An 8,869-nucleotide genomic window follows, 5' to 3' on the forward strand; every position below is an offset into this window, starting at 1 on the left:
TAATATGTTAGTACGGTATATTAACTAATATTTTAGTAGGGTATATAACTAATATGTTTAGTAGGGTATATAACTAATGTTTAGTAGGTATATAACTAATAGGTTTAGTAGGTATATAACTAATAGTTTTAGTAGGTAATATAACTAATAGTTTAGTAGGGATAAACTTAATAGGTTTAGTAGGGTATATAACTAATAGGTTTAGTAGGGTATATAACTAATATTTAGTAGGTAATAACTAATATGTTTAGTAGGTATATAAATATAGTTAGTAGGTATAAACTAATAGGTTAGTAGGATATAACTAATAGTTAGTAGGTATATAACTAATAGTTTAGTACGGTATATAACTAATAGGTTTAGTACGGTATATAACTAATATCTTTAGTAGGGTATATAACTAATATGTATAGTACGGTATATAACTCAATGTTATTTGTCTTCTACAGCAGACCTGTGTACCTTCCTCATCTCCCGTGCTTGTAAGAACTCAACACTGGCCAACTATCTGTACTGGTGAGGATCACAAACTTTTGTGTGTGTATATACAGTCGAAGTCGGAAGTTTACATACACCTTAGCTAAATACATTTAAACTCAGTTTTCACAATTCCTGACATTTAATCCTAGTAAAAATTCCCTGTCTTAGGTCAGTTAGGATCACCACTTTATTTAAAGAATGTGAAATGTCATAATAATAGTAGAGAGAATTATTTTTTTCAGTTTTTATTTCTTTCATCACATTCCCAGTGGGTCAGAAGTTTACATACACTCGATTAGTATTCGTAGCATTGCCTTTAAATTGTTTAACGTGGGTCAAACGTTTTGGATAGCCTTCCACGAGCTTCCCACAATAAGTTGGTGAATTTTGGCCCATTCCTCCTGACAGAACTGGTGTAACTGAGTCAGGTTTGTAGGCCTCCTTGCTCGCACACACTTGTTCAGTTCTGCCCACACATTTTCTATGGGATTGAGGTCAGGGCTTTGTGATGGCCGCTCCAATACCTTGACTTTGTTGTCCTTAAGCCATTTTGCCACAGCTTTGGAAGTATGCTTGGGTCATGTCCATTTGGAAGGCCCATTTGCAACCAAGCTTTAACTTCCTGACTGATGTCTTGAGATGTTGCTTCAATATATCCACATAAGTTTCCTTCCTCTGATGCCATCTATTTTGTGGAGTGCACCAAGTCCCTCCTGCAGCAAAGCACCCCCACAACATGATGCTGCCACCACCGTGCTTCACGATTGGGATGGGTTCCTCGGCTTGTAAGTGTCGTGTCTTTGACTTATCCAGATTGATGGCTATACATGCTATTCTATAAAAATAATTTCTCCGGTATCAATATTACCTGATTGAACTAATCATGTAAATATTAATTAACTAGAGAGGACACCACGAAAGAATATTTATAGAGCTGTTATCTTTCGAATAAACTCTTAAAGATTTTGTAATATTTTACTAAATAACAGTCACATTAATCGTCATTTTATTCAGTCTCATCTGAAGTTTGTAAGTCCTTGATTGCTGCAAGATCCTGGCTAACAAGTTGAATCAGCAATACAAAATTGGGTTTAATTATTTATTACTAAATACCTAACTAATCACACAGAATCACACATAACAATTAAATCATAACTTGATCACAAATTACGTCATACAGAAAACGTCCCTAGCGGCGGAATAGATATGACAGCTGTTACACAAAGGGAAGGGGCGGGATTTTAGTGAAAGAGCGGGAGATTCGGAACAGGCAAAAGCTGTGCTCTCGTAAATATAGTTTCTTATGCATTCTAATACCGCCCATTTGACAAGGAAAATGCAATACATATTACTCTGAGCTGCGCTTCAGTAGGGTTGGTGGTAGATGGAAGCCGTATCGACGACCCGAGTCCTCTGTCCTTTGAGGATGTCTCTGGTCTCTGTAGTCACGGAATACTTCGTAGTAACGTTGTGTGTGGGGAGACGGGATACTCGGACCGTTCTTCCTAAACCTGCGTTTGTAGGCAGCTGTTGCCAACTCAACGGCTAGGAGATATCACTTCTGTAGTGAACACGGGGTCAAAGTTCATACCATACACAATCAAAGTCCATGCTGATGTTGGCTTCATCTAAAGTGATTCTGAACCATTCTGACACTGGATCGTCATCCTAGCATACCCGGAACAGGAAGTTACATTTTTGTCACTGGCTTTTATATAGTGGAGGTAGAGGGGTGTGTCTGAAAAGTTTCTAACCCACACCCTCTTCACAGGGGCGGCCACTGTGAGCAGAGGAAAACTTATGAAAGCACAGACTCTTATTTGGAATTTAGTAGGGTATATAACTAATATGTTTAGTACGGTATATAACTCAATGTTATTTGTCTTCTACAGCAGGACCTGTGTACCTTCCTCATCTCCCGTGCTTGTAAGAACTCAACACTGGCCAACTATCTGTACTGGTGAGGATCACAAACTTTGTGTGTGTGTATATACAGTCGAAGTCGGAAGTTTACATACACCTTAGCTAAATACATTTAAACTCAGTTTTTCACAATTCCTGACATTTAATCCTAGTAAAAATTCCCTGTCTTAGGTCAGTTAGGATCACCACTTTATTTAAAGAATGTGAAATGTCATAATAATAGTAGAGAGAATTATTTATTTCAGTTTTTATTTCTTTCATCACATTCCCAGTGGGTCAGAAGTTTACATACACTCGATTAGTATTTGTAGCATGGCCTTTAAAATGGTTAACGTGGTCAACGTTTTGGATAGCCTTCACGAGCTTCCACAATAAGTTGGGTGAATTTTGGCATTCCTCCTGACAGAACTGGTGATAACTGAGTCAGGTTTGTAGGCCTCCTTAGCTCCGCCCACACACTTGTTCAGATTCTGCCCACACATTTTCTATGGATTCGACGTCAGGGGGCGTTTGTGATGGCCGCTCCAATCACCTTGACTTGTCTCGTCCCCTTCAAGCCATTTCTGCCACACTATATGGAAAGTATGCTTGGTCATTGTCCATTTTGGAAGGCCCATTTGCAACCAAGCTTTAACTTCCTGACTGATGTCTTGAGATGTTGCTTCAATATATCCACATAATTTTCCTTCCTCGTCGATGCCATCTATTTGTGGAGTGCACAGCCCTCCTGCCAGGCAAAGCACCCCCACAACATGATGCTCCACCACCGTGCTTCACCGATTGGGATGGTGTTCCTCGGCTTGTAAAGCGCCCCCCCATTTTCCTCCAAACATAACGATGGTCATTGTGGCCAAACAGTTCTATTTTGGTTTCATCAGACCAGTGGACATTTCTCCAAAAAGTACGATCTTTGTCCCCATGTGTACTTGCAAACCGTAGTCTGGCATTTTTATGGTGGTTTTGGAGCAGTGGCTTCTTCCTTGCTGAGCGGCCTTTCAGGTTATGTCGATATAGGACTCGTTTTACTGTGTATAAGATACTTTTGTACCTGTTTCCTCCAGCATCTTCACAAGGTCCTTTGCTGTTGTTCTGGATTGATTTGCCACTTTTCGCACCAAAGTAGTTCATCTCTAGGAGACAGAATGTGTCTCCTTCTTGAGCGGTATGACGGCTGCGTGGTCCCATGGTGTTTATACTTGCGTACTATTGTTTGTACAGATGAACGTGGTACCTTCAGGCGTTTGGAAATTGCTCCCAAGGATGAACCAGACTCGTGGAGGTCTACAGTTCTTTTTCTGAGGTCTTGGCTGATTTCTTTTGATTTTCCCATGATGTCAAGCAAAGAGGCACTGCTTTGAAGGTAGGCTTTGAAATACATCCACAGGTAAACCTCCAATTTTAGACTCAAATTATGTCAATTAGCCTATCAGAAGCTTCTAAAGCCATGATATAATTTTCTGGAATATTCCAAGCTATTTAAAGGCACAGTCAACTTAGTGTATGTAAACTTCTGACCCACTGGAATTGTGATACAGTGAAATAATCTGTCTGTAAACAATTGTTGGAAAAATTACTTGTGTCATGCACAAAGTAGATGTCCTAACCGACTTGCCAAAACTATAGTTTGTTATCAAGAAATTTGTGGAGTGGTTGAAAAACAAGTTTTAATGACTCCAACCTAAGTGTATGTAAACTTCCGACTTCAACTGTATGTAGCCTACGTGTGTGCGTGTGTTAAATCTGTGTGTACCCTTTCAGGTATGTAATAGTGGAGTGTGAAGACCAGGACACCCAGCAGAGAGACCTGAAGACCCACAATATGTACCTCAACGTCATCGGGAGGTTCAGCCAAGCACTGCTCAAGGTCTGTCTTTCACATCTCCTATTTTACTTCACCTTGCAGTTTGTAATGTGAATGTTCAGCACTATGAATTTGCATGTGCAGTGAGTGATACAGCACAGCATGTTGAAGAAACACTGGAGTGTTTATGATTGGTTACCTTGAGTATAACTCATTTCCTCCTCTCTTTCATTTGACCCCTTCCCTCTATCTCTCTCTCTTCAGGGTGATAAGAGTGAGGGTGATGCGATCTCTCCTGGCGTCCCAGCAGACGTTTGTGGACAGACTGGTACAGCTGATGAAGGCCGTGCAGAGAGAGCGGCAACCGCAAGAAGAAGGTATGGGAGATTTATCTCGCACGCGCACGCACACACACGCACACACACACACACACACACACACACACATCAAGAAGTAGCTATAGGGCCTAATATGTGTACCAACTAAGACCTAGAGAAACACACAGGCCTACACACACATAGGCAAACACACACAGGCAAATACACAAACAATCCAGCATTCCGACCCTCAAGTCTTCCTTCCTTGTGACTATATGGTGTTATGATTGGGATGGTTGACAGTGGCACCCCCTGTGTTTCAGACGGAGCGACTGCAGGCTTTGCTAGCGGACAATGAGAAGGTGAACCTGTGTGAGATTGACCCCATCCCTCTGCCTCTGGAACCCTCGGTGAGAATCAGAGGCATCGTACCAGACACCGCCACACTATTCAAGGTACATCACCTTCCATCCCTCCGTCCTCTCAACCTCCTATCTCTTCTTCTTCCTCTTCCTCTCTTGCTCTTCTCCTTTTCTCCTCCMTCTCAACCTCTTCTTTCTCCTCCCTCTCAACCTCTTCTTTCTCCTCCCTCTCAACCTCTTCTTTCTCCTCCCTCTCAACCTCTTCTTTCTCCTCCCTCTCATCTTTTATTCCTGCTCCACCTCTACCTCTCCCCCGGATTAGTGTGTAGTAGTCGTGTTTGGGCCATACATAGACAATGCTTGCTGTTACAGTTGATAAACAATATCCCACGTTTAAATGCAGTAATGTACACACACTCAAAGATACAGTATGCAGAAATCGCTCCGCCATTTCCTGGTTGCAAAAATGTRAATGTTTAGCTTCATTTCAGTTGGTGACAAAACAAGCATAGTGTAGAGAATCATTGTACCATCTAAATCTCTGTGAAATATATTTTCAATAACCTAACATTTTTGCAGCTTTTTGAAGCTGGTGTACAAAACTGACAGAAAAACGAAAATTAAGAGAAGCATAGAAATAGTGCACATAGAACGGATATACCGCTTCTGACTTGCTGTCAATGAGAATGACAGATTAAGAACTCACATTTCTATGTGAATTTGGTGGGTCGCACAAAAAGCTGCCTACTGCCCCTTTAAGGGTAAAACAACATTTCTTTCCAAAATAGAACTTCAGAAGTAGGCCATTCAACGAGTTGGCATGGTGCCCTCTGTTTTCATCAGCCTAATGTGTGTTTTTGGATGACTACAGAGATGTCGTTTTGTCATTCTTTTTCCAGCTGGTTACTGTGTCATCACATACATCCTGGGAGTGGGAGACAGACACTTGGACAACCTGCTCCTCACAAAGACTGGTGAGTCTATAGGAATTATGTGCGGTTGGATTTGTACCATACATTGTCTGATCACTAGTTCTTTCCTTCAAAAGCTACTCTACTCTGTTCTGCATGACTAAATACACGTTGTGACAACTGCTGTTGTAAAAAGGGCTTTATGAATACCTTTCCATCTTCCTATTTCAGGAAAGTTATTCCACATAGACTTTGGCTACATCCTGGGTCGTGACCCCAAGCCCCTGCCTCCCCCCATGAAGCTGAGTAAGGAGATGGTGGAGGGGATGGGTGGCATGCAGAGTGAACAGTACCAGGAGTTCAGGAAACAGTGTTACACAGCCTTCCTTCACCTCAGGAGGTAGGACACACACAGTATACACACACACAATTATATCATCTGTGATGAACCTTTTTCATTTCTCTCCCTCTTTCTTGTCTCTCTCTCCAGGTACTCTAACCTCATCCTGAATTTGTTCTCTCTCATGGTGGACGCCAACATTCCTGACATCGCCCTGGAGCCTGACAAGACTGTTAAGAAAGTGGGTGGGAAATACTGTGTGTGTTTTTCACTCTGCAGACATACTGTAATGTACACTTGTGTGTGGATTTTACGTGTCTCCACATGAAAGAAGAAACCCAATGAATGTATTTAACAAGGATTTATCTCTCGCCTGAACATTCTGTCTCCTCCCCCTCCAGGTGCAGGACAAGTTCCGATTGGACCTGTCGKACGAGGAGGCCGTTCACTACATGCAGAGTCTGATTGATGAGAGCGTGGGGGCTCTGTTTGCTGCCGTGGTAGAGCAGATACACAAGTTTGCCCAGGTGTGTGTGTGTTTGTGTGTGTGTGTCACAACCGAAGTTCATTGTGTATCAAAACTGGGACAAATATACTGACCTTTTCTGTAGCAGTGTTAATGTATGTGTCCTTAATAGCCTTTAAGAACCAATTCTATTTTTACAACAATGACTACCTGGTTTGAGGTACTTTTACAAGTTTATTTTTTGTTTTTATTTATTTCACCTTTATTTCACCAGGTAGGCYAGTTGAGAACAAGTTCTCATTTACAACTGCGACCTGGCCAAGATAAAGCAAAGCAGTGCGACATAAACAGCACAGAGTTACACATGGAATAAACAAACATACAGTCAATAACACAATAGAGAAAAAGTCTATATACTGTGTGTGCAAATGAGGTATGTTTGAGGTATGATGTTTAGGTGTTATGGGTTGGTAAATATTTATTTGWGTTTACATGTGTTAAGCGTCTACATGACTAGTGTGTCGGCTAACRGTGTTGTCTGTCTCCTATCTCTCCTCAGTACTGGCGCAGATGAGAAGGACAGAAAGATCATCCGACTTGGACAGTGGATGGGTGGACAGAGAGGGGGAGCTGTTGCCATAGTAACACCAGGTACCCCGACCCTCCCCTGCAGGTGGTGTGTGTGTGGGAGATTGACAGGATCCATCCATGACACTGATGAACGGAGGCAAATGATGCACTGCCAACCTCTGTTCACTGCAAGAATGAAGAAAACTCAACCCGGACTGTGCGGTAGCATTTTGTATATATTCTGTATATTATTGATTCAACATATGAGATGTATGGCCAAATAAAACCCTGTTACTACAGTATAACACTGATGTTGCCTTGTCTCTGTGTATAATACCAGGCTGTGTGTGAGGCTTGCGTGTTTCGGGGCGTTTACACCTGGCATTCATAAGTATCCTGTGATTGTGTCCATATATTGATTCRATGGTTAAAAGATGCATCGCTGCAATCTAATGATGATCAGATCCAACGACACAGTTGATGGTAAGCAACTCATTTTAATAATACCAGRTAGATGCAATAAGCCATGAAGTTTGTTCTGTAAGCGTTTTGGTGCGTACAGATTCCCATAAGAATCCATTGTGCAACAACCGTTGAGACAGCTCTGTGATACAAATGTAGAAGCGTCAGTGTAAACGGAGCCTTGTGAGTCTCACTGTGGACTATCAAGCAGCAGAGGACTGTACCAGTACCTCCTGTAAATAGCCTCGTTATTATTTTATTGTTGCTTTTATATTTCGTTTATTTAGTAAATATTTCCTTAACTCTTATTTTTCTTAAAACTGCGTTGTTGGTTAAGGGCTTATAAGTAAGCATTTCACAGTAAAGTCTACTACACATGTTTGCATTCGGAACATGTGACAAATACAATTAGATTTGACTGGAGTGTCTTAGTCAGTGATGCCGAACAATAAATCAAATCTTTATTACCTTTATGTCTGGCATGATGAATATTTATATGACTGGCAATGGCAATTGCGCATCAACACACATCAGGGGACGGTTATTATATCTATGCTGGGGGTTAAGCCTGTGAGTCAAGCCTGTGAGTCAGTGAGCGAGTGACTCAGGGTTTCCTGCACGAGAGAGAGATGGACCACAACTTCCTCTCCTTCATATAGGCACATGTAGTTCTGAATATGGCCTTTATCTTGGTCAAATGCATTTTCTGAAATGATTTAAGGCATTTTAAAGTATCTATTATTCCTAGTGAGGACCATAAAGGCGTTAGTTTTAAAACTCCACCGTTAAAAGCTATGTTTTATCTTTAGAAATGTAAGGTAAATGTATTTTTGAAAGTTTTTCTATCATGTATTTAAAAAAATAAATATTGTATGTGTCATATAGACATCTATTGTGGACATAAGATCACATTTTGTAAGTAAGTAGAGCATGCAACTTGCTTTATGAATTAAAGGGTACACGTGTTTGATTTCATTCTCACACTACAGCGTCCTAACTTTAACCGCTTGTCATCTGAATTGGTCGGTGTGGTCATGCCTGTGTGGTTCTGTCACTTGAGCTATGTCTCAAATGGTACCTTGTTCCCTTTATAGGTTATACTTTCTGGTCAAAGGTAGTGCACTATAAAAGGAAACACTGCCATGTGGGATATAACTGGGTCTGTGTGTCAGCTCAAACACCAGCAACACAACATCAACTGGTTTGAACATCAACTGGTTTGAAGGAAATAGTAAAG

The 8,869-nt window shown here is 41.1% G+C and overlaps 1 pseudogene; it reads left to right on the top strand.

Annotated features, from left to right (window-relative positions):
* The window catches only part of LOC112073198 (phosphatidylinositol 3-kinase catalytic subunit type 3-like), a 23,415-nt pseudogene extending 15,934 nt beyond the window's left edge, over nt 1-7,481 (top strand).
* Nucleotides 7,482-8,869: the final 1,388 nt, after the last annotated feature.

The sequence above is a fragment of the Salvelinus sp. IW2-2015 genome, unplaced genomic scaffold (assembly GCF_002910315.2).
Source record: "Salvelinus sp. IW2-2015 unplaced genomic scaffold, ASM291031v2 Un_scaffold2186, whole genome shotgun sequence".
Taxonomy (NCBI): Eukaryota; Metazoa; Chordata; class Actinopteri; order Salmoniformes; family Salmonidae; genus Salvelinus; species Salvelinus sp. IW2-2015.